Source organism: Myodes glareolus, chromosome 8 (genome assembly GCF_982192425.1).
Source record: "Myodes glareolus chromosome 8, mMyoGla1.1, whole genome shotgun sequence".
In the NCBI taxonomy this organism is placed as follows: domain Eukaryota; kingdom Metazoa; phylum Chordata; class Mammalia; order Rodentia; family Cricetidae; genus Myodes; species Myodes glareolus.
The window spans coordinates 88,787,101-88,808,006 of NC_142033.1; the positions used below are offsets into that span (position 1 = coordinate 88,787,101).

The window sequence follows — 20,906 nt, forward strand, 5'->3', positions numbered from 1 at the left end:
AATCACTGCCCGATATCACTTTGTAGGATCAACGATTTAGAGTTTCTTTTATTCATGGAAGATTCAGGAAGGAGCTGCAGGGAGAGAGAGCAACTGCCAGACAGATAGCCACCCTCCCTGCAAAGGACAGTAAGTAAGCATCCATAAAGGGTCATTCTGCTACCATGGATTCTTCTTCAGGCCTGCATGTCTGCCTTATTTTGCTATCATATTAAGCATCAAAAAAAAAAAAAAAAAAAAAAAAGCCAGCCCCTTTGCAGCGTCAGGGATATTTCTTGCTTTTTACCTGAGTTTTCCTTTCTTTCCTTAACTTCCCCCACCCTCTTCTTTCTCGAAGAGGTAATTAGCCTTAGGGAAAGAGGACAGAAATGGAACATTGCATCAGGAAAAGCATTTGGGTTATGCTTTATTGATGTCATGTTTAACAACGTGCGTGCGCACGCGCGCACACACACACACACCAAAAACCCAACAGTAGTTATTTAAATCGGTATGTGATGGAGCGGTTTTATTATCTTACACTGAGCTGAACAAACGGAAACCAAAGAACTTCTGTCATCCAGTTGGTAATTAGAGAGAATAAAATGTGATTTCACATTGAGCAAAATGCACCTGAACTCCCGCAGGGATGGCAGGCCCCGCCGGAAACCCCTGTTGAGGGCTGGAAAGCCAGTCTGCCTCCAGGCTTGGTGCAATTCCAGAAAGATGAGTCCCCTTCAGCAGGAAGTTCTGCCTTTCACATCAGAATGGCACGGAGGAGATCCCAGGCAAGATCCCAACCTCAATCAGAAGTGGGAGTGTCAGATGGAATGGCTCAAAGCTTGGCTCTGGATCTTGTCAAGCTAAGGCAGCAAGTGCTCGGGCGGCTTCCACTGGGGTGGCTTCCGTAGTCACTGAGGAGATGGGGAGAGAAGGCAAAACCTGAGGCAAGACTCCTGATCCTCTGGTAGTGGAAGTATAGATGGTTGGGTGCTACTATGTAGGTGCCGGGAACATAACATGAAAACACACGTGAAACTTCCGTAGGGCTAGGCTGGCTAGGCTGGGCGTGGCCAGCATGCCTAGGAAAGAAGACATGTAAAAGTCGAGCGGGTTACTTGGGGGGAACTTCATTCAATCAACACTTATTATTATTCCCCATGTGAAAATGAGTAGTTACAGGGAAAAAAATTGAAAAGGACAACACATAAGACATGGCTTCTTTCTTGAAAGTAGGTCGATATTTATAGAAGTAATTGGGCTACAATTTAGAACCGAATACTTGCTCTAGGGAAGATACAGCCAAATACTTCCCTGCCATTCACAATGACGAAGTGATCCAGAAGGGTCTGAAGAACACCAGGGTATCCGAGCTGAGCCTCTCAGTCTGATGAAGTACCTAAGTTGGGAGCACAGCTGGAGCAGAGGCCCAGTGACACAGATGTAAGGCACATCTGGGGGGCAATGTTCCCTAGAGAGAGAAAGCTGAGAAGGAAAACGCTCTTCCTGGGGTGTGGCCCCACCAAAGCTCTTGAGTACCTATTGTACTCAGTGAGTAATATATTCTTTAAAATTCCTGGCGTGCCCTCCCCCCCAGCGGCCTGACCAAGATCCCCGGGCAGCGGACTCGCAGAGCAGCCGCAAGCCAGGCAGAGACGGCTGCCAGAGCGGTGCAGATTCCCAGCAGCGAGTGGCAGAGCTGGTCCTGCCATGCAGCGGCAGGGGAGCCACCCAAGTGGGCGGGTGAGCAGGCAGCAGATAAAAGGCTTACAAGACATAGTAAATAGACATAAAGTTGAACATTTATTACTTAAAGGAGAGAGAGAGACAGAGAGACAGAGAGGAGACACGTGTGCACACGCCAAGAGAGAGAGAAGAATGAGATTAAAGATGGCGACCGAGAGGTCAGAGGTGGCTGGGAGTGGGCATGGCTTGTCCCTTAAAGGGACCAGAGACCAAAGAAATAACAGTGAGTATGACTAACACATTCCAAAGTGGCCCCATGTGCCATGCTTCCTGTGATCTCTGGATAGTAATTGCCTGGGATCTTGGCCCACAGAAAGAGTAAGCAGTGGTGTTTCAGTTTGGGCGTTGTTGTTTTATGGTTGTTGCTATTGCTGTTGTTGATATTCTTTCCTCACTTCTCTTTTGTATACAACTTTTATTAATTCTTTGGCAATTTCATGCAAGTGTACAATTTCTTTTGATCATATTCACCCTGCATCCCCACCCCCAACTCCTCTCAGACCCACTTCTCACCTACCACCCCATCTCGATTTTGAGTCCTCTTCTCCTAAGTCCAATTTAGGCTGCCCATGTACTTACGGGTGTGAGGTCACCCCACTGTCCACGGTCATCCTACCAGGAGCTACACCCTAAAGAAACCCTGACTCTCGCAGCAGCCCTCGGGGGTCAATAGCTCCTCAGCAGGAGGAGGAGTGAAATGCGGACTTGCTCGTGTAGGTCTCCAGCCATGACCAGATATTCCACCAGGGTCCCCCCGATTTCTGTCTCTTCCATCTGTAAGCTCCCTCTCCCAAGAAGGTCCCTGGGCCTTGCAGTAAGGGGAATGAAACAGATTCTCATTTATGGCTACACTCCGCAGACACCTATCTTTTGCCCTTCGACCAGTTGTTTGACCAGAGGTTCCGTGTTTACCACTGACTCTGAAAAAAAAAAAATCCCTCTCTGATCAGGTGTGAGAGCTGCCCCAACCTAGAAGCAGTGTTTTGTTGTTGGTAGCTTTTTTTTTTTAGGTGACTACACTTAGGTAGAATGATGTCACACTTAGGTGACCTCATGAATCCATGAGGATAACTGACAGGGCAGAAGCTTAGCATCCAAGACCAGAGCAGGGAGGACCACCCCATGGAAAAGCTGCTCACTGAGGCCCAATACCCTAGTTTGTTCCTTAGCATTACAAGCACCCTTTTCAATGGCCTACATGTACAATGCTCAGGAAGAGGCCCTGGGGTAAGAACTCATGTCTTAAAAGAATACTGAGAATTTGGCTCTGCAAGGTGACAGTACACACAAATCTCAGGTTGCAGATTCTATACTCAGCTCTGACGGCCAATAGTGTAGTTAGCTCCTTGGCAAGTTTTAAGGTGAATTGCCACTGGGTACTGTTCAATGAGGGTATTACTTCCTAGGTACAAGGAATACTCAGCTCTCGCTCTTCTGAGTGGCAAGCAACGACTCACACCAGCAGTCTTGCTCAATGACAAGATTATGATACACAGTATTCCAAGGCCCATCACTGCAAGCGTCCCTCAAGCTCCATATATATTCTATTCTATTGATGGAATTCAGCAAAAATAGGATCCACATGCCTCCAAAGTACAGAGTACAAGCAATCATCAAAGTTGCCCGTGCCACCCTGAATACATTATGTAACTAGTCCACATAGAAAAGCAGGTTGCAGAGGATACCCCATCCCCCTTAGCTGTTTAAACCAGCAGCTATGTTCTTGGATTGCAAGATTCTCTCAAATATACTAAAGATTTAGCTTCCTGCCTGGGAAAGAATGTCATTGGGCTGGAAATACAATGGACACTGTGTGACCCGATGAACAAGATAATGTGCATGGAAGTGGGGGTGAACCTCATTCCATTCACACATTCCATTTAGTTGTTCTAAAACACACGTTTTATATATACGTGTGTGTGCATGCGTGTGTATGTGTGCATGCATGGTGAGAGCATTCACACGGTGAGCTTAAAATTAATAATCAAATTTGCACATCATTTTAATTAAATCCACATTTTTCCTGTCTCCCCAGCTGTTGGCCCGTTGTTTAGTGGCATACATCTGGCAGGCCTCAGAATTCTCCACAGCCACCAGTCCTCTCAGTCCCTAGATACACCTGCTCGCTGCAGCTGGTCGCCAACAGGTGCAACGGAAGCCTGCTTGATGGGCATTATAAACACCCCGCTGTTGAGCATCTGTGAGGTAACAAAGGGCCCCCGATCCTAACCTCGGTACTCCTTCCTGCAGGGCAAGTGAGAAACACCCTGCGTGCACCAAACATGCTGGCAAGCACCAGCCACTCCCCGACTCCAGGAAGAAGTGCTTTGGGTCAACCAGGCGTTAACAGCTGAGCCACCTTCGCAGTCATTAACAAAGGTCCCCTCAGAGAGCTGGACCTGGTGGTTCCTGGTTTATCTCATCTTCCAAGCCCTCGGCTAGTGGCCTGGATGCTCCGTCTCCATCCTAATAAACAAGGCACAAATCTCCTCATGGTCCCCCCGCTTGTGACCATTAGCCACCTGGTTTTGATTGGGGAGCCTGCAGACCAGTGCTTCCCCGAGAACTTCCAAATGAGAAGCATATGGAAGCCACGCATAATGGGAGAATTACCACACCGCCGCTCCTTGTTGATAGAGTGATAGATATTTCAAAGCAAGGCGTTCAGAATGTTGTTCAGCATCTTTCGGGTTCGATTTGGATGTTGCTCCAAACCCCAGAGTTTGGAAAGGGGTTCAGATAATTTCTCCTGTGGCGATCTGAAAAGCCTCTCATCCTATCCTGACGGCGTCTATGTAATTAGTCCAGATATAAACACGGGTCTAAAACTGTGCTCCATGGCACGCAGGTTAATGGACTCATACAATAAAGCAATAGGTTACAATGAGGAATTTTGATACAATTAAAACCATAAAGCTAATGATGGTCTGTTTGAAATGAATGTCTAGATGGGAATGAAGCACTATAAAAACGCTTCCTCATTAAACAGTTCTGGGTCTACTCACAGAGGTTCACAGAGGGTGCCAGTCACCTAACAGATAAACTGAGCTGGGACTAAACACACAAAGATGGCCTCCATACCACTACTTCCCTTGGTACTCACCTTGCACCAATGCAATACTCGCCCTGCACCTGTGAGATGAAGGTCAAGTACCTCTTCATCAGCATCCTCTTGGAGCCTTTTCACACACTCTCTAAGCTACTGTGTATAGTCGGTCTGTCACCTGACACGTGCAGAGGTTGCATCTGGGGGTCATTTGATCCTTAGCCTCCATGACGCCTCGCTACTTGCTGGGCAAGCTCATTACATCACCCTGTGGCTGTTAAAGCACCACGGAGCACTGTGTGAGAGACTGCATCTATTTCCATGCAGGATCCTTATTGGTCGTCACTATAGTGTCTAAAACACAATTCCTATGCCAAGGAAACGTGAACATGGGAAACAAAACTGGTGTTGGTGTTGTAGAACTGGATACCAAAGGATCGGACTGCAAGGCCCACAACCTTCCTCATTCCTTCACAAAGATCCGCAGAGATAAAGTGTCAGGTGGTGTTCTCCCAGGAAGGAGCTCATCCTGTCTCTTAGAGATAGTCTAAAATGTTCTCCAGGGATCTCCCTATTAAATGCTGGGGGCAGAGGCTTGTGTGATCACGGAAGGCAAAAGTTCCAAGATGCCATATACTGGATTTTTGGGATCCAGTCTGTTTGGATGCTCACCTTCCTGGACCTGGAGTGAGGGGGGAGGAACTTGGACTTCCCACAGGGCAGGAGACCCTGACTTCCCTAGGGGACAAAGAGGGAGGAGGAAAGGGAGGGGGGGAGTGGGAGGGCGTTGGGAGGAGGGGCGTAAATGGAAACTTTTTATAATTTAATAAAATTACAAAAAAAAAAAAACAAAAAAAAAAAAAAAAAGTTCCAAGATGCTATGGGAAGCAGTAGACAGACAGGCTCATGTAGTCACCACATCATACCATACACACATTACTTTGAAATTTGGTGGTAAATCAGAGTGACCTATGACCTTTCTATAACTCCAGATGACCAGACTCCATCCTCCGAGGATCGGTGTGTCCCATTTGATACTTCTTGTGTGTTAGAAAGCACAAATCCCCAAGATAAGACTGCTGGTTCCCACACTGAGGAATGGCCTGAGTCTGTTTAAAGGCAAGTTCTTCTTGGGCCTGGGGTGGTGCAGTCCTGTTGGGCTTGAGCCATGGTCTCCAGACGCTCTACCCCGTAATGTATTCAACTGTTTTCTTCTTGCTTGATATTTAGGTTCTGTTTCATATTCTGATGTTATAAATAACAATGCACTGAACATCCTTGGGCATTCAATTTCTGAATAATTTACTTTATAATAGACTTATAAAAGAGAAATTACTGAGTCATAAAGGATGTGAGCTCTTTTTCAGTTCTTAATACATATTGCTAAATTGATTTCTATAATGCTTATGCCGATTTATATTCCAAACAGCCAAGTCTGCAAATGTACCTCCCTGTACCCTTACCAACCCTGAAGAACATCTTTACTTTTGCCAGTTTGATAGGTGGAAACGATTGCTCATTTCAATCGGCATTTCTTTACCATAAAAGCAGGACTTTCAATGTTATGAGTCATTAATAATTCTGCGAACAGTCCCTGGCCACTGTCGGGTCAGTCTTAAATTATTCCTTTGTCAAATGTTTTCAATTGAAGACTATCATGGTTTTCCCCCACCCCCTTACGAGATTACATTTCCAATTTCATAATTGAAGTCAGAGGGGAAGGTAAAAGCTTTTTAAAGAAGTTCATCACTGACTTTTGAGAGCACCCCAGCATTCATGTGGAGAGGGCGTGTCTGCCCCTGTAGTCACATGGAGAGGGCGTGTCTGCCCCTGTAGTCACATGGAGAGGGTGTGTCTGCCCCTGTACTTACATGAAGAGGCCATGTCTGCCCCTATTGTCACATGAGAGGCGTGTCTGCTCCTATAGTCACATGAAAAGGACATGTCTGCCCCTGTACTTACATGAAGAGGGTGTGTCTGCCCCTAAAGTCACATGGAGAGGGCATGTTTGCTCCTTCAGGCAGAGGTTTGCCATAAAATTGGAGTACTAATCTTTTTCTTCCGTAACATCTGTGTGTTTCAACTCACAGCAGGAGAAAAAGACAAATTCTGCATTTTGTTCCTTGAGGGATAGTTGTTTGGCAGTTTTACTTTTTAAAAAAAAAAAAACAGGAAAGGAATGGATAAGTAATCGAAATAAAACTGCCACCAACACTGTTCCACCGGAGTGGGACAGCCACACAAAACCAGGGATACGCTGCAGCAAAGAGTCCTGTGTTTGCCAAGTGCAGTCGGAGCACTCAAAAGGCTGGATTTTGTTGTGAAAGAAAACAATAAAAATGAAATATTTAAATCTTTTCAACACAGCATGAATTCTGAGCACTAAATTCAATCTACATACTGTGGAACCTAAGTTAAATTCAGAATTTATTAAGCGCTTAGCATGTCAGGTTTTAGATCTGTCTCAGATATTCCTCAAAATGAGTCAAATCACCCAAATTTATGATTTTAAAGATTTGTTTTTAGTGCATGCATATGTGCCAGTGTGCATTCTTGCATTTGTGTGTGTGTGTGTGTGCATGCATGTGTGTGTGTGTTTGTGTGTGTGTGTGTGTGAATGCAGGTGCCTTTGGGGGCCAGAGGTGTTAGGTCCTTTAGAGCTAGAGTTGCGGGAGCTTGTGAGCCACCCACTGTAGGTACTGGGAAACAAACTCAGATCCTCTCAAAGAATAGTCTGTGCTCTTAACCACTGACTGTTCCAGTCCCCAAATTCATTATTTTAAACTTCGTTTGTGGGTCTCAAGAATGTTCTACCACTGAACTCCATCCCAACCCAGGGTTAAGCTTTGAAGGTAGCTTCATGCATGTCAGTGAGAATGTAGTAGAAGCAATGTATGTGTCAAAAGTTTTCAAAATCCTTATACTTTTGAATTAGTCATTTCCTGTCTAATGGTTTATCAAAAAGGAAAAAACAAGAAAGGAGGGACAGATGAACAGAAAAGAAGAAAGGAGATGGAGGGAAGAGATAAAGAGGGGAGAAAGGGGAAGGGAGGGGAGAGGAGGAAAGAGACAGAAAGGGGGGAGAAGGAAAGAGAAAAGAAGAGGAAGGGGGAAGGGGAGAGAAAGGGAGGGAGGAGAGAAACAGAAAGTAAAGGTGAAGGGAGGGGAGGGAAGGGGAAGATAGGAGAGGGGAGGGAGGGGAAGAGGAAGGAAAAGAAGGGGAGGGAAAGGAAAAGGGGAAGGGAAGGTGACGAGAGGGGAGGAATAGAGGAGGGGGTAGAAGGGGAAGAGAAGGGAAGGAGAGGCAGGGAAAGGAAAGGAAAGAGAAGAAAAGGGAGAGAGAAGAAGGAAGCCTAAGCATATGAAGAGTTTTGTGCACAAAGCTGTTGCTCCTGTACATAGACAAAGAAGGAAACAGAAAGCAAGTTTGCTCATTAATTTAATCACAGCGGTACCAAGTAAAAAGCCAATCAGAATAAAAAATAGACATAAAGCAATGAAATAGAAATAAATAAAGATATCCTTGGGGTGGCAAGGACATCTGTGCAGCCACGGCCCCATGTTTTCTAGGTTTCACTACTTCCATCCCACTCTTTCCATTTAAACAAAATAATTCTTTAAAACCTTGTTTATTCATGTCACTCATCTGCCTTAGCCTCCAGTGACTTGTTACCACCCTCAAAGCAAAACCCAAACTCCCAACCCCTGCCAATGGAATACATACACCTTCTGCAGCTTGGCTTTCTCGCTGTGCTCAACACGGCTTCACACACACACACACACACACACACACACACACACTACACCATGCTGATGTCCACCTGAGGACCTGACTCTCTCACCATACTCAACATGGCTTCCAACACACACACACACACACACACACACACACACACACACCACGCTGATGTCCACCTGAGGACTTAGGATCATAAGTCACCGATCTCAATCCTTTTATGTATAGCTCCTTGTTAACTCAGTCCTCAGAGATGCGATGTTGCTGACTTTGAAGAAGGAGGTAGAAAGACATAAGGAGAGGGTCGTGGGCACCTCTACAAGCAGAAAGACAAGGAAATGGGCTCTCTTCATGACCTGGACTGACACTTCAGACTAGATCAGGGCTTCTTAAACCTTCCGTGCTTACAGTCCCTTTCACCTGAGAAATGTTTGTGTAAGTAACTATACAATATAGGAGTACAAACCAAACATATATTGAGTACAAACCAAACATATATATGAATAAACCATAAAGAAATTTATTTTGAAACAATTCACTGACAAGCTTGCAGTTTTACCATTTGTGAAAGGTACACTCAGATCTGCATGTCAGTGAGGTGGGTGTGCTTGCTTATGTTTATATCCAGAACTAAGCCTTGGCTGAACATTTGATACCACTGAATTTAGAGCATCTTCAATATTTTTCAGAGAAGATCAATATTTTGATGTTTTAAGCATCAGTGTAGAGAATACTTTTTCACATAAATACATAGCTCAAAATAGCAAAGGTACATCTAGGGCCAGTTCAGAAATTTTTAGAAGTTCTATCATAACATCAAGTCAAAAATTAATTTAATAATTTTTTTATGAAGCTCAAGTGGCAAATTCAAAAGAGTGATTCTCAAAGGCAAACATTCTAACACAACAAAATCCAAAGATATATTAATTTGATACTCACATACCAAGGAAAACATCAGAAATTCTTTATTTCTGTACTCAAATTGTGTTTCTCTGAGAGCAGTCAAACACACTGCAACTTGTAAAGCACAATCATCTTCACTCTGAACAGAGAAGTTCCAGGCAATGCCTGTCAGCTTCTCATGAGGTGAGGACCTGCGCAATACAAAGTGAAACTGGTGTGTGTTTGAACGAAGCCAGGAGTGAAGTCACACGATGCAACACAGGCAAGCACGGCCTGAAACACCTTACATTCACTGCACTGCTGACTTCGAATTCTTTGGTCATTGCACATTCAGAAACCTTTTACTATCACCCAATGTTTATTATCCCCACATTTTGCTAAGCAAACCCACAGTTTAAGAAAGTTGATCCTAGATCCTTCAGCCCTCAGGTCAAGTCTAGCCTGGCTTTGTGAAGTTGCCAAGGAATGCAGGCCACCTAAGCATTTATGTTTTATGGTTGTATTACTTTTCCTGGGCAGACAAATAAATATCTATTCACCCTAACCAGGGCATCAGTAGCAGCCCAAAGAAACAATTCTGCCAAAGTCCAATTTGGTGAAACATTGAGTTTGTTGGACTTAATCAGAGGAACATGGGTGAGAATTTACTTATGGGAATGTTGGCCTTCTCAATATTTACATCACTGCCAAGTCCTTCCATGAGGATGACCTCATGAAAGCAGCAAAATGGAGTCCCACCTTGATTTATCTTCACACGTTCCATATGCTTGTGTGTCTCCCAAGATCACGTAGATCTAAGGGGCGGGAGGGAAAGGTGAGTAGCTTCCTAGGAGAGTATCTTACAGTTCTTCCCCGACTTCTCCTACTGGGGAGAGTTCGTAGTCCCATTACCATCATTGTAGACCAAGATATCATTATATGCCTTACTGGTATCTTTGCCGTGACTTTGGAGCCAAGGTTATCTCTGCCTGGTGATGGTGATGGAGTTATACACAGAGGGAAAGCCATGCCTCACCAACTGCCTGCATGCTGCCTGGCTACTCCCACGGCTGAGCTGAGTAGTAGCACACACATCTCATAGCACCAAAAGCCAGAAACGCTTATGGCCCAGACCTAGAACTTTACAAAGGAAGTTTACCAATCCTTCCAGAGTCACTGGAGCAGCCCCATGGAAGCCCTTGATCAGGAAGTGCTCACGAGGCCACAGGGGTATCTGATGCTTCTCTGTGCAGCCATGATAAGAGGGACATGCCTGTCTTTTCTCCTGCAGTTTGTGACTAGTATCTTCTAACCTGCTCAATGAGGGTGAGACATACAACCAACAATCCGAAAAGATTGTTGTGGCAAGCTAGGATGTTTGCTGCTAAGTGAGTTGTACCGGAAGCTGCCTCCTTTGATCCCCTTCTTCTAATTCAGAAGTCCCCAACTCTTTCTACCATGTATCTGAAATATTACACTAAAAACTTTTTATTGTCTATCAATCTTGATGCTCATCCACTCACAGAATATTTGTCCTTTTTATTTCAGAATAAAAAGAAAGAAGAAGGAAAAACTTTGAACTCAGAAATTCTTTTTCTACAGCTCACGCTTCATAGTGGATGTCACAAGTCACCGAGAAGCTACTGTTTTAGAAGTAAGTTTTGTTGAGAGAGAGAGAGAGAGAGAGAGAGAGAGAGAGAGAGAGAGAGAGAGAGAGAGAACTGTATCACTCCTACTCATAAGATATCTTGCTCATATCCAGAGCAAAGCTCCAGGGGCTAAGTAGAAAGCTTCACAGTAAGCCACAAGGAACAAAGGACAGACAGTAACATAGCAATTCCTGCCTTGTGGATGAGGAGAGAGGATTTTCGGTCCATCTACTCACCTCCCAGGGGTTGCCTCTGGAAAAGAAAGGTAGATGACAGAATTCCAAAGAGGTTGAGTGAACACCCAAACACTAGACTGGGCCTTCATTTTTCCCTCTACACTGTTCCATGTTCGTGTACATGTAAACCCATGTATGGTTTAATAACTGAAGAGTATCATTCGTAGTGGGAAGGCTCAAGTCATCGGGTTAGAGTTACCCATCTCCTATCTTCTTACAGGCTACTCCTGGGTTGAGGACATCTAGATGCTCTCTGATAGTCCTGTGGATTGGTATAAGGAGGCATCTGCCGTACAGCATAAGGATGTTTCCACAGGTTCTCTGCCAGGGCTGCTCGCTAAACTTCAGAGGCTCTCCCATAGTGGGAGACAGAGTGGAAGATGCTGATGTGAGGTAACCTCTGCTTGTGCTCAGACCCAGCCTGACGGTCTAAGACACCCCAGTCAAGACCCTTTGGGAGCTGAAGCTAACATCCAAAGAGGAGGCGAGATGGGTTGATCCTCAAAAAGAAGTCAACAGAAGCCCGAAGAGGACATGGGAGTACAAAGCAACCTGTATCCACCATGGCAGGGCTCCCCAGGGAAAAGTTGGGGGTCAGGAGGAGCCAAGGATTAAGCCCACAGCAGGTGAACATAACTGAAGAAATTGCATCAAGCCAAAACAGACCACCTTAATCAAATAAGCAAGTGTAACTTCTCTTGGATTCTCTCTCTCTCTCTCTCTCTCTCTCTCTCTCTCTCTCTCTCTGCCCTGGGTTTGGGAACCCAAGTCCACATTCAGCTACTACCCCAGTACCATGTTCACCTGTCTGCTGTCACTACCCCTCTGAAATGTAAGCAAGCCCCAATCAAATGTTTTCTTTTTCATGGTGCTGTCTTGGTTATGATGTCTCTTCACAGTAATAGAACAGTGACTAAGACAGGGACTGACAGTTTCAGAGATAAGTCCATGACCATTATGGTGGGGAACACGGCATCAGGCAAGCGGTCATGATGCTAGAGCAGCAGCTGAGAGCTTGCACCCTTGTCTACAAGTAGAAGACAGAGAAAGCGAACTGGAAATGGCTTGGGTTTTGTGAAACCTCAAAGCCCACCCCCAGTGACACACTTCTTCCATTAAGGCCACACCTCTTAATCCTTAGCAACCAATTCCATTAACAAAAGATCAACATTCAAGTATATGACCCCATAGGGGTCTGCTGTGGGAGAATGCTCTTGTACACTGTCAAGATTTGTCAACTCGTATTGGTTTAAGAAAACACTGGTTGACCAGTAGCCAGGCAGGAAGAATAGGTGGGGCAGCCAGACTGGGAGAATTCTGGGAAGAGGAAAGGCAGAGATGCAGTTGCCTGCCAGAAGTAAAGGAAGGAAAATGAGAATGCCTTACTGAGAAGAGGTACCAAGCCACATAGCTAAACATAGATAAAAATTACGGATTAATTTGAGTTGTAAGAGCTAGTTAGTAATAGGCCAAACCGTTTATAATTCATATAAACCTCTGTGTGTTAATTTGGAACTGAATAGCTGCGGGACAGGGCAGGACAGAAATTTTCATCCACAGGGGTCATTCTCGTTCAAACCACCCCAGGGACCAGAGCCATGTCCACCCTGGGCAGCAGCATCTCGCCATCACTTGCCCACAGCCCAGCAGCCGGCAAAATGACCACCCTCTTTTCTCACTGAAGATGACGAGCAGCCTTTCAACCGGAGCGCCTTGTTCTACAGTTCCTATATTTGAAACCCAACAGCGCTTTGTCCTAATTGACCACTTTCAGGCTTCGCTGTACAATTACGTCCTACGCCATACGCCCTGGGTTTGGGGCTCTAAGTCCCCTCCCCCAGAGACACGGAGCAGTGTGAGAACAGAGGCGTGTGGCTGCCGCTACAGTATTCCTCCAGAACTGGAATTAATTATTGCTACTTGCTCCTCTGTCCCTCTTAGATCTGCAAAGTGTGGGTCACAGTGACTTTGTTTTTCTTGGCCCACCACATATTGAAACCATTCCTGCGCGTCGATACTGAATATCTCTCTCAGCCAAATCCTTGTGAAAATTACTTACTGTGCAATACAACGGAACGAGTTTCTAAAGTTAAATGTCTTGGGGTATTTTATCTTTTCAAGTGCGTACCAAAAGCGATTAAGTTCAAACTATGGGGTACTGTCCTCGCCAGTTTCCGTTCCTGACACATATGTGTCTGGGTTTACAAGTTCAAAGGCCTCTAAAAGGATCCAATCTCTAGCTTCAATTTTCTCCCTGTGAGTGAGAAGCTGTGTTGCATCCAGGCTTAAACCATCTGCAAAGAAGTCTGTGGCGTAGGGCTTCTGCCCAAGATGTCTCTCATGTGGCCAGAAGAACCAAACCAGAGCCCTCTACCGCGCCGCACCCCTCCAAGGCAGGCCACGGGGGCGCCACAACAGGGGGAAAGGTAGAAAATACAACTGCAGGGCTCTGAGCAAGGGATAAGTGGGACAGTCCTGCGCCAAAGAGAATGACTCAGCATGTTCCCATTGCACACCCAGCCATGCTGCGTTCCCGGGGCCTCGCCCTACTGCCTGCTCCCTTCATCTTCCCGCACCCAGTGCTTTTGCCTTCCTTCCCCCGACTGCAGAGATCCAGGATGCCACAGCTCCTTCCTTCTCCACTTATTTCCATGAGAACACCACACCATCTTTCTTCCACCCTCTCCCCTCAATCCTGGAGAGATTATCTGTGGGATTCGCACAGTTAACCCGGTATTATGAACCCAGAAAGTCTGTCATAGTTTTCAACCTTCCCTCAAACCCTAGGTTTACTTTTCAATGCCTATTACGAGTCAGCATTCAGTCTCATTTGTGGTGGCCATCCTTAGAAGCCCGTAGACTCACCCACGCTTATTTATCATCCGGGCAGTTCTGATGAATCTACCCACAGCCATGGGCAGAGCCACAAGGACCTGCTCAGGGCTCACACTTGCCGCTGAACTGGCTCAGGGCAACGCTGCAGTATTTCTTTAGGCAGATGCCTATAAACAAATATCCTTTGATGTCTACTTATTCCTACCTTTTTTTTGCATTTTTGTGCTTTTTTGTTAGTGGTTTTACTGTATAAAATGGCCCCAGGAAAATGTTGATAGGTAAGTGCCGAGTTGGACAGGAGGAAGATATTCTGGTGAGCCCGTACACAGGAGCGTGGCTATAGATAATGGTAGCTTAGTAGTATACATTTCAAAAAACTAAGAATAAATATTTTGAAAGTTTCCACCATGAAGGAATAACAAATGTTTAAAGAGATATATTTAACATGACTTTATATTACACTATATGTGTGTAGATGTGTGTATTGAAACATGTTACCCCACTAGTACATAATTTTTATGTGCTAGTTAAAAACAAATGTAATCAATAATGAAAAATAAATATAAAAAGAAAAACAGCTACCAAGAATTTAGCATCCCTGATGCCCCAGGTTTCAGGCAGTTGTGTACTTTATGAAGGTGAGCACCCAGCTGCATCCAACGGTCGTACTTCCCTTGAACATGCAACCAATGGTAGCTGTCTTAGTTAGGGTTTCTACTCCTATGAAGAGACATCATGATGACAAAACTCTTATAAGGGGAAACATTTAATTGGGGCTGGCTTACAGTTTCAGAGGTTTAGTCCATTATCATTATGACAGGACCTGGAAGCATGCAGGCAGACATGGTGCTGGAGAAGGTGTATATTTGGATTTGCAGGCAACAGGAAGTGAACTCTCTCTACACTGAACATAGCTTGAACATAGGAGACCTAAAGCCTGCACCCACAGTGACATACTTCTTGTGACAAAGCTACACCTATTCCAACATAGCCACACCTTCTAATAGTGCCACTGTCTATGGACTTATTGAGGCCAGTTACATTCAAACTATTACAATATTTAGCCATCAATCTTACTAAAGGACGTGTCTTCAAAGAGAAACACACAAAGGCCCAGTGAGATGACTCAACAGCTAAAGACACTTGATGCCAAGCCTGATGACCTGATGCTTGGAACACATTGTGGAAGGAGAGAACTGACTACTACAAGGTGTTCTCTGACTTCCAGACATGCACCATGGCGTGTGCGTGTGTGTGCGCGCGCGCGCCCGCGCGTGTGCATGTGTGTGCACGCACACACACACAGAATTGATGTATCAATCAATCAATAAATGTAAAAAATTAAGGCTGTGGATCCATCAGTTGACAAAATCATGGCCAGAGGGTCACAAGAACCTACCCTTGTATTTCCCATAGAGCAAATGGCTCTGTGTTCGCTACTTCAGCATTCTAGGTGGCTTTATAGAACATAATTACCACAATAGTAAATAGTAAAGATTGACAGTCAATACAAATCAAGAATCAAATCAAATTAACGTTACGCACACAGGAGGAGATCATTTTCCCTCTTTCACAGACGTGCAGATTACAGTCTTGTTTCGCCATTCCCTCTGATGTCAACCACCCGAGTTCCCCAGCTCCTGGCCAGGCTGCTCTCCCAGCCATGAGTCCTCCCATGCTGTGTGAAGAGCCTCAGGTCCTGCACCAAAGTCTACTCCTCTCCCGCCAACGCCCAGCCCTACTCCCCTTCTGAAGCCACTGCTTTAACCCTGAACTAAAGCAAGAGTGGGCTCCAGTTATGCCCACTTACATTTCCTTGGTGGACTCCTGTTCCACTTGTCCCAGTTGTGAGCTGCCCATTTCCTCCCTAAGCCCACAATTCTAGGATGTTTGCATTCATGCTGCTGTTCAATGCATTGTCAAGACTCCATGGAGATGCTCACTGTTCTAGGTAAGTTTCTGTTGCTGTAATAAACGTTGTGACCACAAGCAAGTTGGAGAGAAAGTGTTTATTTCTTCTTGCAGTTTACAGTCTATCATAAAGAGAACTCAGGGCAGGAACCTGGAGGCAGGAACTGAAGCAACAGCCATGGGGAAAGACTAGTTACTAATTTACTCCCACGGTCTACTCAGTTTGTTTTCTTACAGTTCTCAAGATCCCTTTTCCAATGGTGACACCATCCACAGTGGGTTTAGTGCTTCCACACCAGTCATCAATCTAAGAATGCCCCAGACATTGTCTGTAGGTCAATTAGATGGAAGTATTTTCTCAACTGAGGTCCCTTGTGCCAAGCTAACAGAAACCAAACCAACACACTCATTGACTCAAACCTTCCTGTTCCATACACGCCTTTGGTTTTACCTCTTATACTTCAGCTAAAACAAAAGCATCGCCATGGGCACTCTCACTGCCCCCCCAACACCCATCTCGCTTGAAGACTCAAAAACCTTGCATGTGTAGATGTTCATATCAGTCTGTTTTCTGACCACAAGGAGGTGATGGTGATTGGTTAAAATGGTCCACAAGTTCATCCCCATCCAAACTGTGTATTGTGACTCACTACTGTGTGGTTCCAACAGACCAGGGCAACCTCTGCACTCCTCATCTCTGGCAGCGACACCTTCTTGAGTAAGATGGTTATTAAAATGTCTGCTCTTCTAGCAAATCCTTGGAAAGGGAAGCATTGTGACCTAAAAAAAGTCATTGTGTGGACCCCAGGGAATTAAAGGATCCAGACATTGAGCTTCAAGGACGATTCCATGACAAGAGAAAGGGAAACTCACAGTGGCAGAACCCACCACTAACCACCAATGAAACCTTAGCAAGAGTTCACATGGTCCCTGCCCCGCCCTCCAACTGCCGCTCACAGAAGATGTGGAGGCCAAGGGACCCTTTCAACTCTACCACTGAGATGCAATCAGCTAATGCTAGACTACAGACATTATAGGTCAAAGAACTTCTCTACAAATGGTTAACTGTGAAGAGAAAAAAAATGAAGAAAACTTACAGATTCAGCAAGAATTACAATGTAACAACCAGTTTGCAATGTGTGGAGCTTCCGTGGACTTTAATTTAATAAACTGTTAAAAGTAAGATATGGATGAGATAATTAGAAAATTAAGTACTACCTGAACATTCAATAATATTAACAGAGTATTGTTCACTGTTTTAAGCATAATGACATTGTGAGTATCTTTAAAAGAAAACAGACCTTATCTTTTCTGCAGACATATTTTTGTGAACTTTTTTCTTAGCATGCAGAGGGATAGGTTGTATAGTCTTTATAGGGATTCACACAAGCATATTTGTTGCTGAAGTGATACAGTTGTGGGGAACACACTTCATGGTAACACAGGGCCGGGAGAGAGGGGTGTAAAATTGGCAGAGGTTTTGCTGGTTGCTGCTGAGTGAGGCAGATGGTGTGCACATCAGGCCATTCTGGCTGCTCCCGTGCATACTTAAAATTCTCCAAAACGGGGGATAACACAAGCATACGGAATGCGACTCTCCCACTTCCGAGCCACATCATCTTTCCTAGTTCCTCAACCTCACTGAACTCCTCTCGTGAACAACATGCACTGCCCGTCAGGGTCCTGATGAGAACACCAATTAAGCTTCACGATACACAAAACAAAGGGTCAGTGTGTAGCTTACTCTTTTGCAGCTTTATAAATTATTTTTATTTATGTGTCTGTGTCTATGCATTGTCATGTACAAGTGCCCACGAAGGCTAGGAGAGATTGTTGGACCCCCTGGAGCTTGAGTTCAAGCTGCTGTGAGCTGCCTAGCATGGGTGCTGGGAACAGAACTCAGGCTCTCTGCAAGAGCAGCAAATGCGCCTAACAGCTGGGCCACCTCTCCCCCCCTTCTCCTGATTTTTCTGTTGCTGGGATAAGTTGAACTGACCAAGGCAAGTTATAGAAGAAGGGATTTATTCGGCTTCCAGTTTCAGGAGGATAAGAGTCCACTGTGGCAGGGGAATGTGGCAGTGGTCAGCAGATGGGGCAATGAGGGCAGAAACTGGAGACTCACACTTGAACGACAAGCAAGAAACAAGAGGGCGCCCTAAGGACGTCATGTGAGACATTGAAACCTCAGTGCCCAGCACTAGTGACATACTTTTTCCAACAAAGCTGCACCCCCTAAACATACCCAAACAGTGCCACCAACCTAAGCCAAGTATTCAAATGCCTGAGACTATGGGGGACATTTGTCATTCAAACCACCAGGGTCAGTTTAGCGGAGGAGCAGGAGGGGGATGAAGAGAGGAACTCCATCTCTCTTCCAATCTCTTTGAAATCTATTTCTCCTGCCCTACCTGGGGGATCAGAAGCACAAAACTGCATTTCCAAACACTAAGAAATAATTTTCCTAAGCCCAGGAACTTTAAACAGGAGAAACATTTACCTATTCACAGGCTATGTCACTGGAATAAAATGTGTAAATTCTGCTTCAGGTATTTCCCGCCTGCCCATTTCCATTGTTGGTGGCTAGCTCAGGGGTGAATCTCCAGCCCATTCCCTTCCGCTGAGACACAGCAAATCTGATGGAGGTTCTGGGGCAGGATCCTTGGTAGAATGGAGACACACAAATTGGAAAGAGTTCACTGCCACTACTATAGAGTTAAGAGAAAGCTGAAGGAATCCAAATTCCTAGCCAAATTCCTTCATAAGAAGATTCTCCTCCATCAGCACAGCCTAGCTCTGTTGCCACATCTCCACCACATTTCCTTTCTCCCCATCCCTCCGCCCCAGCCTACCTGGCTTCCAGTCACTCTAGCCCTGGCGGGTCGCTTGCATCTCTCCTGCCTAGAGTCCTTCCATCGGACCTTCGCCCCGTCCCCATTGCTGCTGTGATTGACATGAGATGTCCGTTGACTTAACTCCACCTTTCCAGGCGAAGCTGAATTCCTTCAGCTTTCTCTTAACTCTATAGGAGTGTCCACTGTCACATGACTGTGTCGTGACCTGTTCAAATGGCCAGCCTCCCTACCAAAGTGAAACATCTTCCAGAGACCAGTCACCACCCTTGCTTCCTCCCACCCACTCTGGAACGGGACGTGAAAGGAGAAAGAAGGAAGGTGCTGGCAATTTTCCCAGTCGCTAAGTCGAGAAACCTGGAAGTTATGAATTTCCAGAAGGGAAAGGAATGCTGTGTGCAAGACTCCCACTTTAAAGATAAGTAAATCGCCTCTTCTTTCATCCGCTTTGCGCGATTTGTCACCAGATTGGCTGTCAGAAGCTCTCTCCCAATGTCTGCCAGATCTCCTGCCTCTGCGTTAGCCCAGCCACATACACACATTCACCTGGATTGGTAAAGAATTCTCAAGATTGGCCTCCTTCGTCCAATCGTGCTGATGGAAGAAACCGTGAATCAATTCTTTCAGGCTGTCGTCCCAGGCACTCAATAAAGTTGCTAGACTTTCCAGCTGGCTCTGGATTTTAAGCCAAGCTTCCATCCAGGCTCCTGAGCGCAGTCATCTAGGCGATCCTCTTAGCCCCACGGTCCCACACTCCCAGACACACATACTCTGTCCCAGGCTTCTCCTGAGATCAGAAATATGGCAGAATCCTGACTTCCAACCTTCTGCTCTGTCAAAGACTGTATCCCAACTGTTTGCCTACACTGACTGAAACTCTGTTGTGTTTGAACACGGCTCATGTGTTGACTATGTAACCCTCAGATTATACTTTAACAGATATTGGAAACTTGGGGAAGAAGGAATTCACTGGGGGTGTGACTTTGAAGTCATTTGATTGCATGTAGCCCGTCATGTCTCTCTTACCCTCTGCATACTAGAGTTTTACCATGCAATGAAAATGTTCCATGAAACCACACACTCCCCTGCCATAATGCTTGGCTGAAGTATATGGAGCCAAGAGCTGAATGAACCCTTTGGACTCAAAATAAATTCATCCTGTGCCAAGCATTCTGTTCCAGTGCTGACTTACTAATACAGCCTGCAGTTTGGCTCAGTGGGTAAAGGTGCCTGCCACCAAGTCTGACACCCTGAGTTTCATCCCCAGAACCCATCCAATAGAAGTAGAGAGCTGACTTTGGCAAGTTTTGACCATTGTCCTTTGACCACCACAGGCATACACACACAACTAAATAAATGTAATTAAATTTTGAAACCATCTTATTCCACATTCCCTACCATTACATCCTCCCTCCCACAGATTACAATAATCTTTCCTCTCCCTGAACTCCCACAGCACTGATGTGCACTGTTCAGGCTCCGGTTTAGGATTTTATTACCGTGAAAAGACATTATGACCTCAGAAACTCCCACAAAGGAAAACATTTCATTGGGGCTTACAGTTCAGAGGTTTAGTCCATTATCATCGTGGCAAGAATTATGACAGATGCCTGTAGACATGGTGCTGAAGAAGGAGCCAAGAGTTCTACGTCCGGATCAGCAGGCAGTAGAAGGAGAAAATGACACTGGCCCTGGCGTACAAGGCCACATGTGCTCCATCAAAGTCACACCTCCTAATAGAGCCACTCCCTGTGAACCTATGGGGGCCATTTTCATTCAAACTACCACAGTCTCACCCTTGGAATTAGGTGACTTGAGGGCGTGGGCTATGTCTTCAGCAGCTTGCATGCTCAGGACTCTGTCTCCTACAGTCCCTGCTTATCAACACCTATTCTTCCTAACACTCAATATAAATTTTTCCTACTTAGGAACTAAAAAAACTAAAAACCTGGCACCTCTGAACTGCTGAAGAACTTGGCAATGTCTTTAGTTCAACATTTGCCACATTCTTCCTGCAGATGGAGCTAAGGTTCCTAT

The 20,906-nt window shown here is 45.4% G+C and overlaps 1 long non-coding RNA gene across 1 annotated transcript; it reads right to left on the reverse strand.

The window, feature by feature from the left end:
• Positions 1-381: 381 nt before the first annotated feature.
• On the reverse strand, positions 382-19,735 carry LOC125401264 (uncharacterized). Its single transcript, XR_015002819.2, has 3 exons — positions 19,416-19,735; positions 9,451-9,601; positions 382-1,061 (listed from the first exon to the last, which is right to left on the reverse strand). It is a non-coding gene; the product is annotated as an uncharacterized LOC125401264 (long non-coding RNA).
• Between the last annotated feature and the right edge of the window lie 1,171 nt (positions 19,736-20,906).